Consider the following 21,939-nt stretch of genomic DNA (forward strand, 5'->3'; position numbering starts at 1 on the left):
TGTATTTTAAAAAATAATATAAAATGACTGCAGTAGAAATTTTAAATTCTAATTCTATTCCATATTATTATAGTCAATTACATTGAAAATGGTCATTATTTTTCTTCCTTTTTATTTTCTACCTAATTAGGTATTTTTGAGATTGTTCAGAATGTCATAAAAATATAAAAAAGTGACACAATTAGGGAAACTAATTTCTTTTTCTTTCAATCTCTCCCTATCAGTCTCTGGCAGTTAAAAATTTGCTTTTCTCTGGGAAGTTTGGCAGAGGGGAGCAGGGTAGCCCCCAACTCCCATCGCCTCTTCTCAGCACCACCCTTACAGTGAAGGCTTATGGTCTTTGCAGCTGATATCTTTTTACACTGTCCTGTTGCTTTCCTAGGCAAAGGTCCCTGAGATAGAACTCAGGGCATCTTTTTGGGAGCTGAGAGTGGAAATAGGAGCCCTGTATTTTCATCCCCGCCCAGGGTCAAGGCTATACTCAGAACACCTGAAACATAAGGATGCAGAGGAAAACATCAGGGGGGCAAGGTAGAGAGAGAACACATAAACAAAAACCTCCCACTCACAATAGGTGTATGAATTAGTCCATGTCTGTTGCTTATAACATTAATACCTGAAACCGGGTGATTTATAAAGAAAACAAATTTTATTGTTCACAGTTTCGGAGGCTGGGAAGTCCAAAGTCCAGGGAACACATCTGGTGAGGGTTTTCTTTGGTGGTGGCTTTACAGCAATGCAGGGGTATCACATGGCAGAAATGGCAGAGGAGAGAGAGAGAGAGATAGTTCCTCATGTGCTTTCCTTTTAAAGCCCTCAGGACCACACGCATGAACTAGGGTGTGGCCCTTATAATCCAATCATCTCCCCAAGGCCCCACCTGTCAATCATCACAACAGGATTTCCCACTCTCCCGGCACTGTCATAGTGGGAGCCAAGTTTCCAATACCTGGAACTTTGGGGGACACAATTTAAGCTTCAGTGAGCTTGGGGGGAACAGTAATGTACAAACCAAAATCCCAAAACATAAAGAAATCCAATGAGAATAAAATCAAGAATCTGAATGTGAACTAATCTCTGATGAAGTCAATTTTATGAACAAACCTTTAAAAAAAGAAAGCATGTTTATAGTGCACAAAGACATAAATGAATTCTTTACAATATTTAAGGAAGAAATAGTACTAATTTTACATAACTCTTCCAGGGAATGGAAAAAGAGAGGATTCTTCACAGCGGACAGTGTAAGACTGAGCAAGGTGATTCCAAGAAGAAAATTATAACGTCCAGCTCTCTCATAAACAGAGGAAAGAATGAAAAAGAAAAAGAGACAGAGAAAGGAGGGAGGAGAAGAGGTGGGAAGACAGGAAGGAAGACAGAATGAGCCAATTGAGTCCAAATCCAATAAGGTATAATAAGGATAAAACAACATGTCACAGTGGGGTTTCTTCTAAGAATGCAAGATTGATCTAATATTCACGCATATGGATAGTATGCATCAGTGTTTAATTTTCTGGCTTTATTGAATTCCAGTCATATAAGAGAATGTCTTTGTTCTTAGTAAATGCACAATGAAGTACTCAGGGGTAAAGGGGCATAATATCCTCAATTTAGTCTAAAATGATTCAGAAAAATAAGTAACACACACATACAAGGGTACTCTGGAAAGTCTGTGGAAAATGGAGTGAAAAGATAGTACAAATCTCTCTGTGAGCTTTTAGAAGACCCCTCGTATACTATATGCATATAGGGAAACGATGATAAAGTACAGGAGGCAAAATGTAAACAACTGGTAAATCTGGGTGAAGTGTTATGTAAGTTTTAAATTGTTTCAAAATTAATAGTTACAAGAAAAAAAATCAGTGCAATTCACCTTGTAAACAGAGTAGAGAAGAAAAAGGTCATATGACCATTTCAATAAGTGTAGAAAGTCATTTGACACAGGAAACATCGTACTTCATGAAAAAATGTTGAAATTTTTTTCTCTGAGATCAGGAGTGAGTTAAGGATCCTACTATCACAGGTTATAGTCAACAGAACCTCCAGGAATAAACAGCCTACCCTCGTGTATTAGTCTGTTTGTGTTGCTTATAACATAAATTCCTGAAACTGGGTAATTTACAGAGAAAATGAAATGTATTGCTTACAGTTTCAGAGATTGGGAAGTCCAAAGTCCAGGGAACACATCCGGTGAGGGTCTTGGTGGTGGTGACAGTGACCCAGGGGTCTCACATGGCAGATAATGGCAGAGCAGGAGGAGACTAACCTTTCATTCACTCTCCTTTGAAAGTCCTCAGAACCACACACCCCCGACCACTGTTATTAATCCACTCACTACATCATGGTCCCACAATCTAATCACCTCTTCAAGGCCCCCCACCTTTGACTACTGTGATAAGATTTCCCACATTTCTCAACAGTAATGGTGGGAATTAACCTTCTAATATATGAAATTTGGGGACACAATTCAATCAATCCACAGCACCTAAAGAAAGAAGCCAAGTGCCTGCTTGGTGCAGGTTTCTTAGCCCCCATCTCCCCACAAAAAGGATAGAGTTAAGGTGCGTTGGTCTTTGCAAATTGGACATTAGCTGAGTCATTACATCTCTCCAAGAGTGATGTTGGTGGAGAAGTGTGCTCGGGGAAAATTCTTCCTGATAGAAACCAAGATCAAAGGATAAGCTTCTCTTCTAACCATATTCAAGACCCTTTGAAGAAAGTTACAGAATATTAGCAAAAGGCATAAAAGAAATCTTGAATAAATGGAGAATTAGACCTCATTCATAGATGAAAGGACAGCATGTTATAAAGATACCACTTCACCACAAACTCTTCATAGTTCTCTGTATCTGATGAGTTTAGGTTGTTGGGGCTCAGAAAATGAGACCCCAAAGTGAAGGTCTAATAAGCAGCTTCAGAAACAAAGTCTCTCTTTGACCTTCTCCTGCCCTCCTGTCTCTGGTCCCTCAATCTCTTTTGAGGCAAGCCATAGAAACCAGAATTCCTCTTCCCTAACATGGACCATAGAAACCAGCACCCTTTTTCTCCCAAACCAGCCATAAAGCCTAAAAATATTACTCTAACCTTCCCCTGCCTTTCTGGATAACAGCTGGCCATAAAGAAATTAAGACCCTCATTCCAGAAGGATTCTACCCTATACCCAGGAGGAGGGAATGCTGCACAGAGAGGCCAAAAAAAAAAAAAAAAAAATCTGAACACACAGGCCTTGCTGGGTTTCCCCACACAATCTATTAGCATTAGATCCCATCTTTTTTGTCCAATCATATTTCCAACAGCTGTACATACTTCCTTGAATCTAAGCATAAAAATGGGTAGTTTTCCTTGTAATTTTGGGTCTTCATTCTGAATGATTCTATGTCACAGTAAAACTATGATCAAATAAATGTGGTATGCTTTTCTCTTGTTGGTCTGTCTTTCGTTATAGGCGTGTTGGCCGTGACCCTTATGATGGGGAGGAAATGCATCACCCCCTTTCCACCCCTACAAGATAAAACTTGACACACTAGTCAAAAAAATTCATGTCGGGGGCTGGCTGGTAAGCTCAACTGGTTAGAGCACAGCCTTGTAACACCAAGGTCAAGGGTTTGGATCCCCATACCAGCCAGCTGCCAACCCCCCCCCCAAAACCAAAAAAACAATTCATATGGGTCTGGCTGGTTAGCTTGGTTGGTTAGAGGCCCCCAAAATTCATAAGGAAGAACACAAGGCCATGAATAGCTAAAGTCAATTTTGAAGACGAAGGAAGAATAACAGGCCTACCAAATGTTTTAGATGGTTATTAACCTACTGTACTTAAAGAGAGTGTGGGATCAGCACAGGGATTGACAAAGAGAAAAAGAACAGAATAGAGGCTGAGAAACAGACCCAGGTGCATATATATATGTATGTATAAATGATGTATGATACAAATAGCATTTTGTGCCTGTGGGGGGAAAAATAAACTATTTAATAAATGGTACTGGTGCAATCGCTTATCTCATTTAGAAAAGCAAAATAAAAGTAGATTCTTAACATAATCAACAACAAAAAGGAATTAATATAGATTAAATACCTAAATTAAAAAGTCAAAACTTCTAGAAGAAATGGAAGGTACTATTTTTACATTTTCAGAGCCGGGAAGGATTTTAAAACTAGATACAAAAGAACAAATCACAATATGCTAATCATCAATAATAAACAATTTTTAAAAACTTACTTAGAAGACAACTTTGCTATTATTTGCTAAATTCAGAAGTTTCTTCACTTCTACCTTAAATCTCAAAAAAAAAAAGAAAAAGAACAAATCCCAAAGAAAAAGATTGGTACATTTGACTTTGTTGTCATTAATAACTTTCATTCAAAAAAGGCAGCTTAGGAAAAAAGACAACTACAGACTGTGCAGACTGAGAGAAGATACTTGTAACAAAGGGTGAGAACCCAGAATATGTTAAAAACACTTATAAATCTGTAAGAAAAAGAAATAACCAAACTGAAAAAAAAAAAAAAAAAAGAGCAAAGGACATGAACAAGAGGACAGAGCTGTGACTAACATACATATGAAAAGACGCTTCACCAAGCTGGTAAACAGGAAATTGCAAATTAAATCACCTCTGAAATACCATTTCCCACCCAGTAGGTGGGAAAACAGAAGAAAACTAGCAATACTAAGTGTTGGTGAAGAGGTGGAAAGGAAAAATGGGAACTCTTGTATGTTGCCAGGGGAGTGAACCCTGGTGCCAGCCCCTTGAACAGCGTGTCTGATGTGTTAGAGATGCCACTGGTTCAGTAATCCTGTTCCCAGTTATGCACAGATGTGCACAAAAAGATTCATGACAGCACTGTTTCTAATGGCAAGAAAAAGTGGAAACTGCTAAAATCCATCAGTGAGATAATGGATGAATGGACTGTGATACAACAGAGTTCTATACAGCAATTGAAATGAATAAACTAGAGCTATATATAAATACAGAGAACGCTCAAAAACATAATGTTGAATTTAGAAATAAAAACATGCTGACATGGTCTGTACAGTATAACATGTAGATAGAGCTTAAAACATGAAAACCACGGGCTGGCCAGTGGCTCACTCGGGTGAGTGTGGTTCTGATAACTCTAAGGCCACGGGATCAGATCCCTATACAGGGATGGCTGGTTTGCTCACTGGGTGAGCGTGGTGCTGACAACACCAAGTCAAGGGTTAAGATCCCCTTACCGGTCATCTTTAAAAAAAAAAACAAAAAACAAAAAATATGAAAACCAGTACTATACATTATGAATAGAAATAACATTAAAACACCTATGGAAATGACAAACAATAAATTCAGAATAGCAGTCACCTCCTGGACTGGAACAAAATATAAAAGAATATACAAAGGGCTTCCACCGATTTTGCATTTTCTTTTTTAAAAAAAGATTGGAAATTATAATGGCAAATGGTAAGATCTGATAAATCGGTATGTAAGCTTACATATGATTCTCTATATTTTTATGAATATTTGAAATATTTCATAGTAAAGAGGTAAATAATACTGCTTTTAGGTTAGTGTTGAAATCAAAGTGCTCTCACACATAAACAGGAACTTCCCATAATTTATATTCATTGCTTCTCAAAAAGTGTTATCAATGAAACTGAAAAAAAAAAGGAACAACCTAGAATATATAAAGAACTCTCAAAACTTAACAGTAGAAGAACATAATCCAGTTAAACAATGCTAAAAAAGACATACACGGACATTTCACAGAGGAGGATCTACAGATGGCACGTGAGTATGTGACGAGATATTAGAGAAAGACACATTGGAGCCACCATGGGGTGTCACCGCACAACCATGACAGTGGCTGACCTGGAACACAGTGGTAACCCCACATGCTGAAGATGCCTGGAAAGACCTGCTCGCTCATGCGCTGCAGGTGGGCACCAGATCTTGCTGTTTGCCACCCCATATGTTTCCCTGTCCCCACGTGTTGTGGTGGTGTCTTGCTGTTTTGTGCATTTTCCTGATGACTACTGAGGTCTGGCGCCACTTGATGTGTCCAGTGGCCATTGGCTTTCTTCCTGGGTAAAATGTCTTTTGTCCACTTTATTATTGGGTCATCTAGCTTTTTCTTTTTGATCTGTAGGATTTTTGTTTGTTCTTAATGGATACTAGATAAGTCCCTACCTTCTCCTTCTCTGTGGATTGCCTTTTTCACTCTTATGTGTATATTTTAAAAACCAAAAAAGACCGTTCCCACAAACTTGTACATGCATAGAATATCTCCTGGAGCACACACAAGAAAATAGTGCCGGAGGCTGCTGCTGAAGAGGAGAAGAGAAATGCCAAGAAAGAAGGAGGTGTGGGAGATACACTTTTCTCTGTATTCTTCTGCACTCCAATTGGCAAGTCCAGCAATGGTCCCCTATGATCCCCACCTCCTGTGGCAGAGGTGATGGGACCTCACTTCCAGGATGAGGTGTCAAAGGACCCTGGCTTCCATCTTGGGTCACCTTCTGTGGAGGGAATCAGTTCCCATGTTGTGAGCTGCCCAATGGAGAGGCCCACATAGCAAGGAACTAATGTCTCCAACCAGCAGCCAGCGAGAAACTGAATCCTGCCAACCAATCCTGCCCACAGCCACTGAGTGATCCTGGAATTGGGTCCTACCCCAGGCAAGCTTGGAAATGACTCCAGCCCATGCCCAGACTTGATTGTAGCCTGGTGAGAGACCCGGAGCCAGAGAGCTAAGCCATGCCTGAATTCCTGACCCACCGAGACTGTGAGATAGGACTAATACGTGTTTCTTGTTTTAAACCTACAACCACATCAAAAGGAACAGAAAGACTCGGCAATGTTACTCCTAAAAAATGTATTGTTCACCCGTCCAAGGCAAGAGGCCGGACAGACCAACTGACTGTACAGAATCTTTTCCAGGGCGAGGTTCCTATGAAGCTCTCAAAGTAATACAGTAAATCTTTGATTTTAAACAAAATGCTCAAGGAAACTGGTGAGTTGGTGAGTTTAATTTCCTGGTTAACTGGATGGATCTTAGAGCTTAAATGTACCTCACAGATCATTATACAGACAAGGAAACTGAAATAATAATTCCCTTCTGAGAGTTGTGAGGCTTTTTAATGGCAAACCCTAGCATAGTGCCTGCCACAGAGTAGAAGCTCAATGAAAAATTGTTGAAAGAAGGGAGAGAGAGCAGGATGTGAGGAGGCAGGAAGGGACGCCCTGCCTCTTGGTTGTGGATGTTGCTTAAGTTCCTGGCCGTGGTGCAGGAAAAGCTTGGACTTGGCAGTCAGGAGACCTGAATTCAAGCCCCAGCTCCACATTTGGTTGTATAACCTGAGAAGACCCTTGATTTCTCACCTCTTACCTTACACCTCACCTGCTCAGGTGTAAAATAGGAAACATAATGAGATTGCATATGGAAAAACACTTTCTACACAGGAGAGCGGCGTATAAATTTGGATATCCTTATTTCTAAAATATATTATCCACTCTGCTGACCTTTTAAAGCAGACAGTAAAATGAAACATCCCCCCCCCACCCCTAACACGTGGGAAAGGGTTGCTGTTGGGAAATTGGCTATTTGGGGGAGGGAAATCCATTTGGATCCTTATCGCACACCATTCACTGACACAAATTTTAGGTGAAGTTAAAAGTTAAGGGTAAATTACAGAACATGAATAATATGTAATATTACACAATTAAGAAGAATAAAGTAGATCTATGCACACCGGGGGACAGATTTCCAAGAACTAGTGTGATGTGAAGTAAACCAAGCCAGAGAATAATATGCACTTCATGTATATGTACTGTATTTTACTTATGTAAAAATAAATGCCACATACATGAGTGTGCACACACACACCCCCTACAAATTTAGAGAAAGTCTGAACAATTCATACATCAATTGTTAACAGTAGTTGCCTTGGGGGAAGGTAATTAAATTGGATGTGAATGTGGCATTTTATTTTTTCATGAAAAATCACACACACACACACACACACATGCTAGTTGAATTTTTCAAATGGGTATGTATTAATTTCAAACATTAAAAACAAAAATATTTGAAAGTGAAATGTAAAGAACAAAACTATTAAAAATTGTGCATGGATACCTGATCTCCTCATGAAAAAGAAAAGATTTTATAAGCATAAAAACAATGGAAAAAATTCATTTAAATAAAGCATTTCTAGAATGAACTACATCAAATGCTCTGCATGTCAAAACATAAACAAAATTAAAAAGTGAACAAACATGGGATAATAATTTAGCACCAAATATGACAAAGGATCAAACCCTTTATATTAGAAAGTGCTCGAAACTGATTTTAGAAAAAAGCCCTGACTTTCCATTCAGCCTGACTCTTTGGAGTGGAATATGCAGTCAAAATGATCCCCCGTATACCCTTATTTTACAGACTAGAAACAGACACAAAGATGGGGGGGTCACGTGCCCAACTTAAACACACCGTGGGTGAGGAGGGGGGACTTCAGCCGAAGTCTCCTGTCACAGCCAGGCCTCCTGAGGGAAGTCAGCAGTTCCCCGCCAGCCCCCCTCCCTAATCCAGATCTTTCCTGTATCTTGGCAGAACCCAAATTCCTATCCTGTTTGAAATTCTTTCTGCTATTTCAGATTCCTCTTTGAGGATGCACTGAGGTCTGCCCCCCACAAAAGGAGAAGTCCAGGTATGAGATGTCTCCAGAGTTTGCCACGCACAGAATGGCCTCTGGGTCACTGGGGAAGCCCGGTCTTTGTCACATTTTTATCTAAAATGATTTCATTACCCCTCAGACCTCACATGGAGAGCCCGCAGCATGTCACTGGCTGCTCTCTGTTCCTCTAACTGGAAGGGGCATCGGGGATTGCCTGGTCCAGCCCTGGGAGGAAACTGAAACTGAGAGAAGGGAAAGGTCTTCTCCAAAGTCACATGCACACAGCCAAGCCACATGGCAGAGTGCTGGCCTGAAGCCTCATGTGTTTATCAGAGAATGGCTACACTGGCCGCCAATTTTGAGAAACGATATGTCTCTGAAGTCTAAATGGTGCCTTTGTGTTCCCAGCAAGTGGCTTCCCCCCACCCAGCCAGAGTGGAAAGTGGAGAACTACAGGAAGTCAGGAGCTCTCTCCAGGCTCTGCCCAGAGCCCAGCGGCCCTGCCTGTGGCAGTGGCTGCAGCCTGGGTGTGGAGAGGGCTCCTACGCCTACATCATGCACAGCAAAGGGGGAAATCCTGCCTGTTATAACTCAAATCTGTGCGTCCAGCTGATTAGGGACAGGAGAGTACAGTTATTTTTAAAGAGAACATTAAATAAACATGTACAATAAAAAGATCTTGTCATCCCTTCAAGTACTTACTTGAGATTCAATGAACATTTATTAGGCACCTGAGGAGCCTGCAGGAGTTAAGCACAGACAGATTATTCAAATGCCATCCTTTCCCCAGGACAGGTGACGATTCCTTAGAATTTTCCATTCACTGTGGTGCAGGAGTGAGAGTCAGACACAACTAGAGTTCTAGACAGCTCTGCAGCTTACTAGAATAAGATTTGAGCATGCCATTCAGTCTCTCTCAGTACTCACCCTGGTAGAGTTGGCATCATAATGAAAATCTCTGCTAGGTCTTGTGAGGATTAAATGAGATGAGTAGTACACTATGTAACATAACACAGTGTCAGGCACACGTCAGACAGGAAGGTGTCAGGTTCCAATCTCTACCGTTCCTCCTCCAGTTTCCACATCATGGAAGTGTGTTATCATGCTGCTTTATCTCCCTATACAGTATGGACAGATGTGCGTATCCCCTCCAAATTCACATGTTCATATGTTGAAGCTCTTATGCTCAATGTGAGGGTATTTGGAGATGGGCCTTTGGGAGGCATTTAAGGTTAGATGATGTGGGGAAAATAGAATAGTTTAGTCAGGCCCCCTTGCCTCAGGTCCAGTTGGGGGTGGTGCAGCACATTCTTTGTAAACAAGCTGTGTGTGGGTGGAGTTAGTGTGCATGCCTGCCAATGTATCTTTTTAGTTTGTTGCTATTGTGTGTTCTTCAGAGTTTGTGGAACAGCAGCCTGAACTGCTGGTCAGCAGAGAGCTTGCATCTAAAAATAGAACATGTTTACTTTGCTGACAGCTTCTCAGTTTTTCTTTGGACTTTGCCAGTAGCAGTTGAGTTTCCGAGTTTCGCTTTGGACTGCCTAGCTTCTAGATGTGTGCGTGCTGAATAAAGACTATTCTTCCTTCAACCAAGGCTCCAAGGACCTTTTCCTGTTACCTAGCTCGTAGACCTGCATGTGAAGGTTAGTGAATGGGCTCGAGGGGTCTGTGAGCTCCAGACCCAGTCTTAGCTCCACAGATGAGGTCATGAGGGGGGAGCCCTCATGAATGGGTTTAGTGCCCTTATAAGAAGAGACACCAGAGAGTTTGCTTTCTCTTTCTCTCTCCACCATGTGAGGAGACAAGGAGAAAAGGGCCACCTGCAAACCAGGAAGAGGGCCCTCACCAGACACCCCAGATTTGCCAGCACCTTGATCTTGGAATTCCCAGCCTCCAGAATTGTGAGACATGAACATCCAATGTTTAAGCCACACAGTCTATGCTATTCTGTCCCAGCAGCTGAAGCCATCTAGGATACTATCTCACAAGCTCTGACTACACAAAACATGAACACAAGAGCACCATGCAAATAAATCTCCTTATTAGCACTGTCAAGTCCCTGATTGAAAAAACTGAAGAATTCTATTTATTAATGTGGATGGAAACAACTGGCTGGGAATGTCAATATACTCTACAAAGATGAATACTATCCCTTTGCTTAGTTCTAGAATATGCTAAAGAATAGAAAGTCAGAGACTAAGTCTTCTATTGCAGAGGTCAGTCCAAGGGCCAGATCCATTCCCTCCTTCCTGCCTGTTTTCCTAAGCAAAGTTCCATCAGAACTCAGCCACGTTCATTCCTCTGTAGTCCTTGTGGCTGCTTTCAGGCTGGAACCACTAAAGCTCAAATACCGACTCTCTGGCCCTTCACAGAAAAAGCTTGTCAAATCTCACTCTGTTGAATACTTTCTGCTCCTCTGCTATAAGTGCTCATAAACCTGAGGCTGAATACTAGAAATTAAACTGTTTAGCTCCACTCTAGTCCCTGGTCAGCCACCAATTAGGTGTATGATTGGGGCAATTGTAGGAAATTGTAGGGGAATTGTAGAAAACTATAACTTTAATATACGCAGTTTTGTAACAAATGCTTGCTAAAAACATTTTAAGTAAAGCAGCTTCTAAGGGGCCATACAAAGGTCAGGCGGGCCCAAGCACACTAAACATTCCAGGAGGGAATGACCCCCACCCAGTTCCAGGAACTGACTAGTTCCTTATCTAAAAGCCACCTGGCCAGACCCCAGGGAAGATAAACAATTGAGAAATGCACTGTTCCTTATTGGGGTACCAGTCTGCTAAAGCCCACCTGTAAATCTAAAGGCGCCACAAATCTATCAGGGTACCAGCCTGCTAAAGTCTACCCATAAATCTAAAGGTGCCACAGATAACCAACAACTCATCCTGTCACAAAGATCTGTTCTGAAAAACTGTATAAAAGGTGCTTGTGCTGTAAACTCAGGGTCGCTTCTGTCCAGGAGACTAAGTGACCCCATCATGCTGGAATAAAACTCCTCTTGCCTGATTGCAACGGTCTCTGTCTCATGGTCTTTGTGAGGTGAGCCATCCTGGAGTATGTGTGAGATTTGTGCATGGAGCACGGATCTTACACAATCACTTCATTTCTCAGGAGCTGTTACTTTATTTGTCTAATGAGGGGCTCATCCACTCAGTGACCATCTCTTGGAATCCTCTTGTGGGGGCTCGACATCTCAAATACGGCCATTCTGGACCTGATCATCTCTGAGTTGTCTTCTAGCTTTAGAGCTCAGTTGAAAACGCTCAGTGCCAAATGAAATATAATGGAATAATGTTCAGCCTTAAAAATGAATGAAATTGTGACACATGCGACAACATGGACATTGTAGCTAGAACAGGCAAATTCATAAAAACAGAAAGACTAGAGGTTACTAGGGGCTGCGAGTAGAGGTGGAATATGGAGTTATTTTAATGGGTACAGAGTTTCTGTTTGGGATGCTGAGAAAGTTTTGGAAATGGATATGTGTGATGGTTGCACAACATTATAAATGTGCTTAATGCCAGTGAATTGTACACTGAAAAACGGTTAAAGGAAAAATGTTATGTTATGCAAGCTTTAAAAAAAAAATCACAAGTTAAGAAAAATATATCAACATGAAATCCAAAAAAAAAAAGAAAGAAAAGAAAACGTTCAGTGACACTGAGCGTAGTCTTGCAGAGGGACGATATTCAGGGAATGCTTTTGGTTCTACAGTGTTTTAATGACACTGGCCATGGTAGTAATTTAATCATGATCTCTTCTTTCTAAATAGATTCCGTGTTAGTGTTAAGTCTGGTCTATCAAGTGAGCTTCTACCTGCAGAGGGAAGATGCAACCCCCGGACGGCTGTGAACAGGACCTTCAACTTGAATTATGTAACAGTCGCAGGGACAGGCAGATTGGCTTTCTGAATTATGCTTTCTTACAGGGGCATTAACGTGAGTTCCCATACCCGAAATCCTCAGCAGCAGACACAGCAAGGATGGCTTTATCCCTTGAGTAATTAATCCATGTAGCAAAGAGATCCTGAAGGTGCTGCCAACAGTCTTGGGATAATTGACAGAGAATAAATTCTGCAAAATCAGGACTGCTTTCACTATCCCAAAGCCCCAAAGTGAGGCCCACCTTCCAAAAGCTCAGAATCCAAAGCCTGTTAATCCCCCTTTTTCGTGGCAAGTTTATCAACCTGGACTTCATGGCCTATGCTCCTGCCCCCTGATACCCATTCAAGGCAGTGACCCCAGTTGGCAACCAGGAGCCTCATAGGCTGTGGTCCTACACCACCCAGATATGAACTGCAGCTGACACCCAGCCTTTCGGGTCAGTAGCTGCTGTGCACAGCTCTCTGCCTCCTGAAGTTCAAATGCCAGCCTGATTTCTATCTGGAAGCGTCCCAGCCCAAACATGGAACAAAAGTTCCCTCTGACAAGCCCATTTGGGTTCCAAAGTATGTTTTTATGTTTGTTGGCAAACAGAACTGTCACCAGCAACAATAACAACACTGTTTTCCCTCGACTGAAGTGACTTCATTTCTTCACATTTGTTCCAGGGCTAGAGCTGGACAGATGAATAATGCAGGCGAGGCGGCTGGCCCCAGTCCTGACCCCGTGCCTCCAAAAGCAAACACAGAGGTGGACATGGAGACTTGTTTGTTTGAACTCTCCCTGCCTAATTTAAAAAAGAAAAAGAAAAAAAGAAAAACAAACCTCCCACCATCCTATTTCATCAGTGTCGACACTGAGGGTTTTTTTTTTTTTTCTTTTTTCCTTTGGTTTGCATGGTTCACTTTCTGAAACAAGGGACGACCGCCCTCTACTGGTGTGAAGAGTGAAGCCACTTTCTCCATCACCGAGGCTACCCTGCCATCTTGTGGCCACACGGGGGACGCGCAAGTTCAGATCAAGTCAATTTTCTGAGCGTCATAAAACACAGGTATGATGTTTGAGGGTTTCTTCAAAATATTTAAACAGGCTTTCATTGAACACATCTCAGGAAGATATATTGCATTATTTGGGGAAAACATAGATGAGATTTGGAGTCAGAATTTTGGTTGAGGTGCCCATTCACTCTTTGGGGCATCATGTTTGAGCAAATCATTTCATTTTTATGAACCTGTTTTCATCACCTAGAAAATGGAGGTCACAGTGAATGTTTGATTCCTAGAGTTTGGTGAAGTTGGATAAGATGATGCGTATATTAAGTGATCTGTAAACTTTATAGACATATAGAGGCAAGCATATGAAAAGTCCCTAGAGAAGTAGATTCTATAATCATACTTGGTGAAACTTCAGAAACTCAGAACCTGTTCTGATGCCTGACCCTGCTGAGATGTAAAGCCCTGGGCTCAGAATAAGGAAAGATATTTATTTTATATAAGGAAAAAATATCAATAAGGAAAAAAATATTTATTTTCCTAAATACATGTCCTGCCAAATTCTCTCAGCTTTCATTTTCTGACTTAAGTAAAGCCACTTTCTTTGGTCTTCCTTCATAAGGCCACGGAATGAATACTGAGGACACAGATGAATCTTTGGAACTTCAATAAGTTTGCTTACCCAGAATCGCAAAGTGCCATCACTGTTGTGGATGGGGTATTTGGCTGCTCATCTTTTGGAAAAAGCCCAGGCCAGGCAGAGCCACTAATGGAGTCCTCATAGGATGTCGGCACCACACGATGCTGACGCAGGACGATTCATCAAACACAAGATGGGTCTGGCCACTGCTTCTGTGCAGCTGTTTGGAGGATGCCAAAAATTTCTGGTGCCAACGTGGGACTGGGTGAGCACACTCAAATTTCACAGTCCTCTCTTCTTGCTAAATTTCCATTCTGCTTGGGTCGGTGCTGGGGCGCCTGACAACATGTCCAAGGTGCTCCTCTGAGCTCAAAGAGGCTTCCTGCTCACAGGCTGGCTGTCTCTGTGTCCTCTGGTTACTGAATTTTCCATTCATCTCCCTGATGCCTGAGGGAGGCTTAGGGTACATATCTGGCAGCAAGAGCGATAGTTTTGCAAAGGGGGAATAGCATGTCCCAGCCCAAGGGACATCACTGCTTGGGTGGACGGTGAGGACATAGGACTCAGGTTTGCAAGTTCTCTTTCCTCCAGGCTGGCTCTGGCACCTGCATGCTCACCTCTGTCCCCATGTTTGGTCCACATAGGTCCATCCTCAGGAAGCCTCCTTTAGGATCCGGAATGAGTCACCAGTGACCCGTGAGCGGGTGAGGAATGCAGAAGAGGGAATCAGGCTGGGTCTCCAGGAGGGTCCTGTAGAAGGTTTAGGGATGGAAGCAAACGGCCATCCCCTGCCCTACAGATGAGGTCTCCCTCAGCCCCCTGGAGGCGACACGCCAGAACGCCAGAATCGTTCTCCCCACTAACTCTTATTGGGCTGCCCCAGAATCTTCCAGAGAGACCAACCAGGGGATGGAACTCTGGGATTTTCTCTTCCTCAGGCCACCTCTGAAAAAAAGGTCCTTCCTCTTTTTTGTCACTGGGAGAGGTATGACAGTCAGGGTCTTTCCTCAGGAAGGTGCACGAGGGTGAGGTTTTTTTTCAGAGCTTTTCTGTATACTTTATAAACCACCTTCATGAGCCAAGTGGGAGTGGGAATTAAAAGGAGGGTGGTCAAATCTTCTGAGCACAAAGGGTGGATGAGGCACATTACGAACACGGTAAAATGCTGACAGAGTTACTGGAGTTTTCTGTGACGTATGGAGGAAGGTAATTCAGACAATGCGTTTGAGTTCCAGCCACGTGGTCGAGAGATTGCAGAGGGCCAGGAGCAGGGGGGTCTCAGATGTGCTGCGAGACTGGACACCTTCACATCCACATAATCAACCACGATTGGCAAAGGGACACTTGTAAGATTGGAAAATTTGACAGCAAACTAGAGAGGAGGGGACACTGTCAGCTTGAAATACAAACCAATGAATTAACTTATTTGGAGAAATAAACTTATTTTTAGGGTAATCTCTTAGATCTATTGAGGATAAACTTATTAATATAAGCCAGAAGTTAAAACACCTGTCCTCTGTATCAGATCTCACAAAAGTTTGAGAAGGAATAGGGGAAGGGGATTTGGGGATTGGGTGTGGTTTAGGCAGATACTGGTTTCAAAGGAAAACATGCAAATGACCAAAGGGTATATGCAAAAATGCTCAGCACCACTAATTATCAGGGAAATGCAAATAAACCGCAATGAGATACCATCGCACTCTAGTTAGAATAGCTAATATCAAAAAGACAGAAAATAATAAATGCTGGTGAGGATGTGGAGAAAGGGGAAGCCTTCTACACCGTTGGTGGGAAAGTAAATTAGTACAGCCATGATGGAACGTGGTACAAAGATTCCTCAAAAAAATCTAGAACTAGAACTACCATATGAGCCAGCAGGCCCACTACTGGGGAGATATCCAAAGGAAAGGAAAGCAGGATACTGAAGAGATATCTGCACTCCCATGTTTATTGCAGCACCAGCACAGTAACCGAGATAGGGAACCAAGCTGTGTCCATGAACCATATGATGACAGTATACTTTAATTGTAGGAAAAGTACCTAAAGGAGTAAAATGCTATATGTTTTAAATCTAAAGAGACCGCAAGTGGATTAGTGGCTGCCTAGAGTGGGCAGGTGGGCAGGTGGGCATGGGCAGATTGGGGAGCTATTGCTGAGAGGGGTTTCTTTTGGGGGGTCATGAAATGTTCTAAATTTAGGTAAGGGTGGTGGTTACACAACTCTGTGATCATACTAAAAACCACCGAACTGCACATTTTAAGTGGGTGAATTTTATGGTATGTGAAGTATATCTCAATAAAGCTGTTTAAGCATAGAAGAAAAAAAAAACCCATAAAAGCCTCCTCATTCATTCCCAAAACTCCATTAAAAAAAAAAACGTGCTCTTTTCTTGAAGAAAAAAGACTCCAATTCTAACACGGATCACTTCAGAGTTTGTGGGGTTGTAAGCGGCTTGTCTTTTTGCTTTGTTTTGTTTTGTTCCACGTGATTTCCAAACTCTCTGTAATGAGCAAAGTCATTTGAAAAATCAGGAAAAATAAACATGACTTTGGAAGCGTGGGAGTAGAGTTTGTGTTAGTTGGTTTACTTGGCAGAGACGCAGGAGAGATGAGCGAGAGGAGAGATGAGCATTTGCCCTTTAGTGATGTTTGGTCGTGATTTATTTATGCGACAACATTTGTTTAACAGAGATGGAAAGGGATGTCATCATTTTTAGGGGATCTCCAACCTTCCCAGGAAAAAAAAGAAAGAAAGGCAAAACAGAGGGGAGAGAGAGAAAACAGAAAAAAATATGTTCACGCTCTCTTTGGAAATGAGCTTTGAAATATCAGGTGATTTCTTTCCTTCACTTTTGCATGTGCCTAGTTCCTTTTCACTAAGTCAAAGAGGTGGATGTGTTGGCAATCGTGTGGCCTGGAGTGAGGCCACGTCTCCTTCTTATGTCTTTCATGAATTACCTGCTGCCAGGTTCTTAGTTGCACGAGGCCTAACTTGAACTATTATGATCCCAAAATATTGGAGGAGGAAATGATATCAGACGTTCTGGGTCAGCCAGATACTGCATCCAGCCTCGTGCCCCATTCCAGTCTCAGAGTCACAAAGCCACAGCCGATCTTCCTAACATCGACCACCCAAGAATAGGATCACACTCCCAAAGCATCCCACAGCTAATTTTGGAGACCACGATGTGACTTGGAATTGGGTGCAAGTCATGCCGCTTGTGCCTGCACAAACCTGACCAAGCCACAGCCCATCTCCAAGCCCCCAACCCCCCACTTAGGGAAGAAGAGCTCAGGACTAGGGGACTTCCACAGTGCTTCTGAGCACGGATGGTCTATGATTCTTTGCCTGGAGAATTTATGTACAAGAGCCTGTGTGTGCATGTGTGTGTATCTAATACTTATTTGCCCACCTGGTAGATAACTGGGGAAATGGGAAACAATTTCAATGATATTTGAACCTAAGGGGAATATGGAAAGAAATCCATCTTTTGAGCAACTCCTGAGATTCTGGGACTATTCTACGTATTTTTTATCACGCTACCTCATTTAATTCTTATAACAACTGTAGTTTCTCAATGATTTTGCAGCTTGGGAAACGGGAGCTCAGGTGTCAAGTGACTTTCTCAAGCCCACCCAGCCTTTAAGAGCTGCAGGTAAGAAACTGCACCCAGATCGTCCAGCTCCCAAGCTGGGGCTCCCCAGCACAGGATGGTTTGGGGACCCCTCATCTTTGGGAGGGCCCCTTGGTGTTGTGGGGTGGGGTCATTCTAGGCAGTGAGGCAGCACTGCCGAGACCTCACCACTTCTGCCCCCAGGCTTGTCACCCCAACTACTGACAATGCCCACAGCACTGCCACCGCTGCCAATGGGAGCCTGAGGTTGGGGTGAAGCGTGATCACAGCCCCACGGGCTCCCCTGAGGGAGCCTTGTTTTACCTGTGAAGTGTGTGCGCCAGAGACTGGACAGAAAGGGAGTTAACTGAAAGTCACACTGCAGGACTACACTGACCACAGCCCTCACCATACCTGTGTTCCGGGACTGACACATGCCTTCCAGCTCACGGTCAGTTCTCTGCTTCCCCAGGGAAAGTATACCTGTCACCCATCACCCCCCAGGGGTTGGGAAAGATTTTGTGCCTAAGCCAAGTTCTGAATGATTGCACTAAATGCCACTCTAAGAGTTCACTGCTGGTACAGGAGCAGAGGAAGGGCAAAGACCCAAAAGACCATTCCTTTGTTCTGTCCACCAGGCCACATGGCCTCCTTGCGCTAATCTTATTTGGGAGACAGTGAATTGCAAAAGTCTGACATATGCTTAGCCACATACTGAAAAGATCACTTGACGAGGAAACAATGAGCCATTCTGTCGTTATTTAGCTGTGGGACCCTGGGCAAGTCACCAGCACTCTCTGCGCCCGAGTTCCTGCCTCTATCAAATAAAGGAATTAGGAGAGGTGGCCTCTCACACCTCTTCCGTGTTGCAAGTCCACGGTTTGCCCCAGATGGTTGGCTTTCTATTCTAGAGATTGCATTTCGTCGAGTGACTCTGCGCTCACCTGTCACGACTTGTCTGAGTTTGCTTTCCCCTGGCATTTGCAGAGCTCACCTCCTTCTGTCCATACGTGCGGTTCAGTGACTGCAGCAGAGCCGGATGACAGCCACCACCTTCCAGGAGCACCATCCTGCCTGACTCCGGGCTGCCTCCTGGCTTGTCCCCACCACTGCTGCCACCAGCTCCCCCCGCTGGCCTCTATGACATCGCCTGAAGCATCATCTGGCCCTGGTGCCATTGCCACTGGGAGTACTGGCAGCAACTCTTCAGAGGGCACTGAGCTGTGGCAACCCAGAGCCTTCAGAGATGCATCGCACAGACGACTTCCCACAGGGTTGAAAATCTCACCCCATTTCACAGATGGGGAACAGTGGCCACAGGACCTCCTTGTCTCCCAAGAAGGAACAAAGGCCAGAAGTCAGCCAGGGCAGAAATAAAAGCTTCAGCACGTTCCCGGAGCGATGGGAGCTGTCCTAATCGGTCATGCATCTTTTTGCCTCTTGAAACTTTGTCGGGTTTATATATAGCCTCATCTTGTCCCTCTGAACTCGGCAGGGCTTGCCATCCGTCACCAGGCTGAACACCTGGAACTCTGTGGGGATTATCATTAGAAGGATGCGAAGCCAGGTGTGGTTTTGGACCAGAGACCTATTGCAACAGGGAGGATTTCTCACTTTCCAAGTTCACTCTGCTCAAGTTAAAACAATTAACCTCCTTTCCCCTTCAAACAACTGTTCTCTGCAGCTTTCTCCTAGCAATATCCACCCCAGAGACACAATGTCAAAAGTGGACTCTCTACCCTTCAGAGCCTTTGGAGGAAAAGGCCTGTCCTAGGGCTTCTTACCCCCACTACTTTCATAATGCTATAGCTACCAGGAATTGAATCTTTATTCCATTCTGGGCACTGTGCTAGGTGATTTTCATGCACTAATGACCTCATTTAATCCTCACAAAAATTCTATGAGGAAGTGTGGGGGGTGAATTTGAGGCTTAAGAACAGAAGTAAAAACACAGCTAGTAAGTGGCAAAGCCAGGGCTTGAAACCCAGTCTTATCTGACCGATGAGTTTGCTAGGGGTTGTCAGAGAGTCTCTACGCTTTGGGGGGGTCACCTGTAGCTGTCACAGCACTGCCTATGTATGAGGAGCCCTGGCCACCCCTTGACACCTACACGCCCAAGAGGGAAGCTTACACTCACCCTTCTGAGGTTACAGGGAGGAACAGCAATAGTCTGTCACCCTCTAAAAACTCTGCCCAGTGTCGGGTTTTCAGATGGTGGGAAATAACTGGTCATAGAAAACTAACTGATCATCTTGCAGAAATTATCTAACCCATGGTTTTCAAATTTACCTGCCCATTAGACAACTGGGGAGATTTTTAAAATCCTGAAGACCAGGCTGTACTCTGTTATGGATTGCATGTATATGTCCCCCAAATTCATAGGCTGAAACCATAACCCCTAGTGGAATGGTATTTGGAGATGGTGCCTTTGGAGATGGTGTCTTTCATGGTGGGTTTAGTGCCCTTAATCAGGTTCAATTTGTATTTTCTATCCCTAGAACAAGAACTATCCTTTTTTTTTTTTTCTCAAGAAGCCCTGGTATCTCTTATTGAAGAATGGTATTTTAAAACCAAGATATGGGTGCCAGGTGTGCTCATTGACACTAAGGTGTCCTTGCTTCTGGTTCCTTTCAGCAGACAGAGTTTTAAAATCTAGGTATGAATATAAACTCGGGTACGCACAGATCTATCTATGACCATAACCCCCAATGTGAGGGTGCACACATCTGTCTATGACCATAACCCCCAATGTGAGGGTGCACACATCTGTCTATGACCATAACCCCCAATGTGAGGGTGCACACATCTGTCTATGACCATAACCCCCAATGTGAGGGTGCACACATCTGTCTATGACCATAACCCCCAATGTGAGGGTGCACACATCTGTCTATGACCATAACCCCCAATGTGAGGGTGCACACATCTGTCTATGACCATAACCCCCAATGTGAGGGTGCACATATCTGTCTATGACCATAACCCCCAATGTGAGGGTGCACACATCTGTCTATGACCATAACCCCCAGTGTGAGGGTGCACACATCTGTCTGTGACCATAAACCCCAATGTGAGGGTGCACACATCTGTCTATGACCATAACCCCCAATGTGAGGGTGCACACATCTGTCTATGAGCATAACCCCCAATGTGAGGGTGCATACATCTGTCTATGACCATAACCCCCAATGTGAGGGTGCACACATCTATGACCATAGCCCCCAATGTAAAGGTGTTTGGAGATGGGCTTTACTCATTTCATTCAACTTTTCTGTAGGCTTGCATGTTGTCTTTAGGTCATGAGAGTGAAGCTTTCATGATGGGATTAGTGCGCTTATGAGGGACATGAGAGAGTCTGCTTCTGCAAGAAGACGGCCGTCTGTAAACCAGGAAGAGAACCCTCACCAGAAACTGACCATATTGGCACCATGATCTTGGACTTCCAGCCTCCAGAACTGTGAGAAAAAATTTCTGTTGTTTAACGCACCCAGTCTATGGTACTTTTGTTGTAGCAGCCCAAACTGACTAAGACACACTCCACACCAATTAAATCAACATTTAATTGGGACCCAATCATCAGAATTCTTAAATAATATTCCATATTTTTAAACGATCACAAATTTATTGAAAATTTGCCTGCACAATACAAAAATTTTTTTCTGAACCAACGGAGAGTAACATGTTAACTTCTATTTTCTACAAACAGGGACATTCTCCTATACAACCTCAATACAAACATCAAAATCAGAAAATTAACATTGTCACATTTCTATTCACTAATCCTCAGACTCTATTTGAGTTTCACCAACTATCCTAATAATATTTTTTATAGCAAAAGGACCCAGTTCAGAAAGTTGCAGCTATTGGTCAGATATCTTCAGTCTCCTACAGGATGAAACAGTTCGTCAACCCCTGACACATTTGAAGGTTATTTTGTAGAACGTCTCTCAGTTTGTGCTTGTCTGACATTTCCTTATAGTTAGATTCAGGTTATTCATCTTTGGCAAGAATATCACAGAGATGATGCTATGTTCTCATTGTACCCAACTGGGTGGCTTACAATTTTGATTTGTCCCATAAGATAATAATTCACTTTGATTCCCTGATGAAGATAGTATCTTCCAGGCTTCTCCACTGTAATAAAGTTGCTCCTTTTCCTT

The 21,939-nt window shown here is 43.1% G+C and overlaps 1 pseudogene; it reads left to right on the forward strand.

Moving 5' to 3' along the window:
- The window catches only part of LOC134366501 (developmentally-regulated GTP-binding protein 1-like), a 63,319-nt pseudogene extending 44,386 nt beyond the window's left edge, over window positions 1-18,933 (forward strand).
- Window positions 18,934-21,939: the final 3,006 nt, after the last annotated feature.

This window comes from Cynocephalus volans, chromosome 18, assembly GCF_027409185.1.
Source record: "Cynocephalus volans isolate mCynVol1 chromosome 18, mCynVol1.pri, whole genome shotgun sequence".
NCBI lineage: Eukaryota > Metazoa > Chordata > Mammalia > Dermoptera > Cynocephalidae > Cynocephalus > Cynocephalus volans.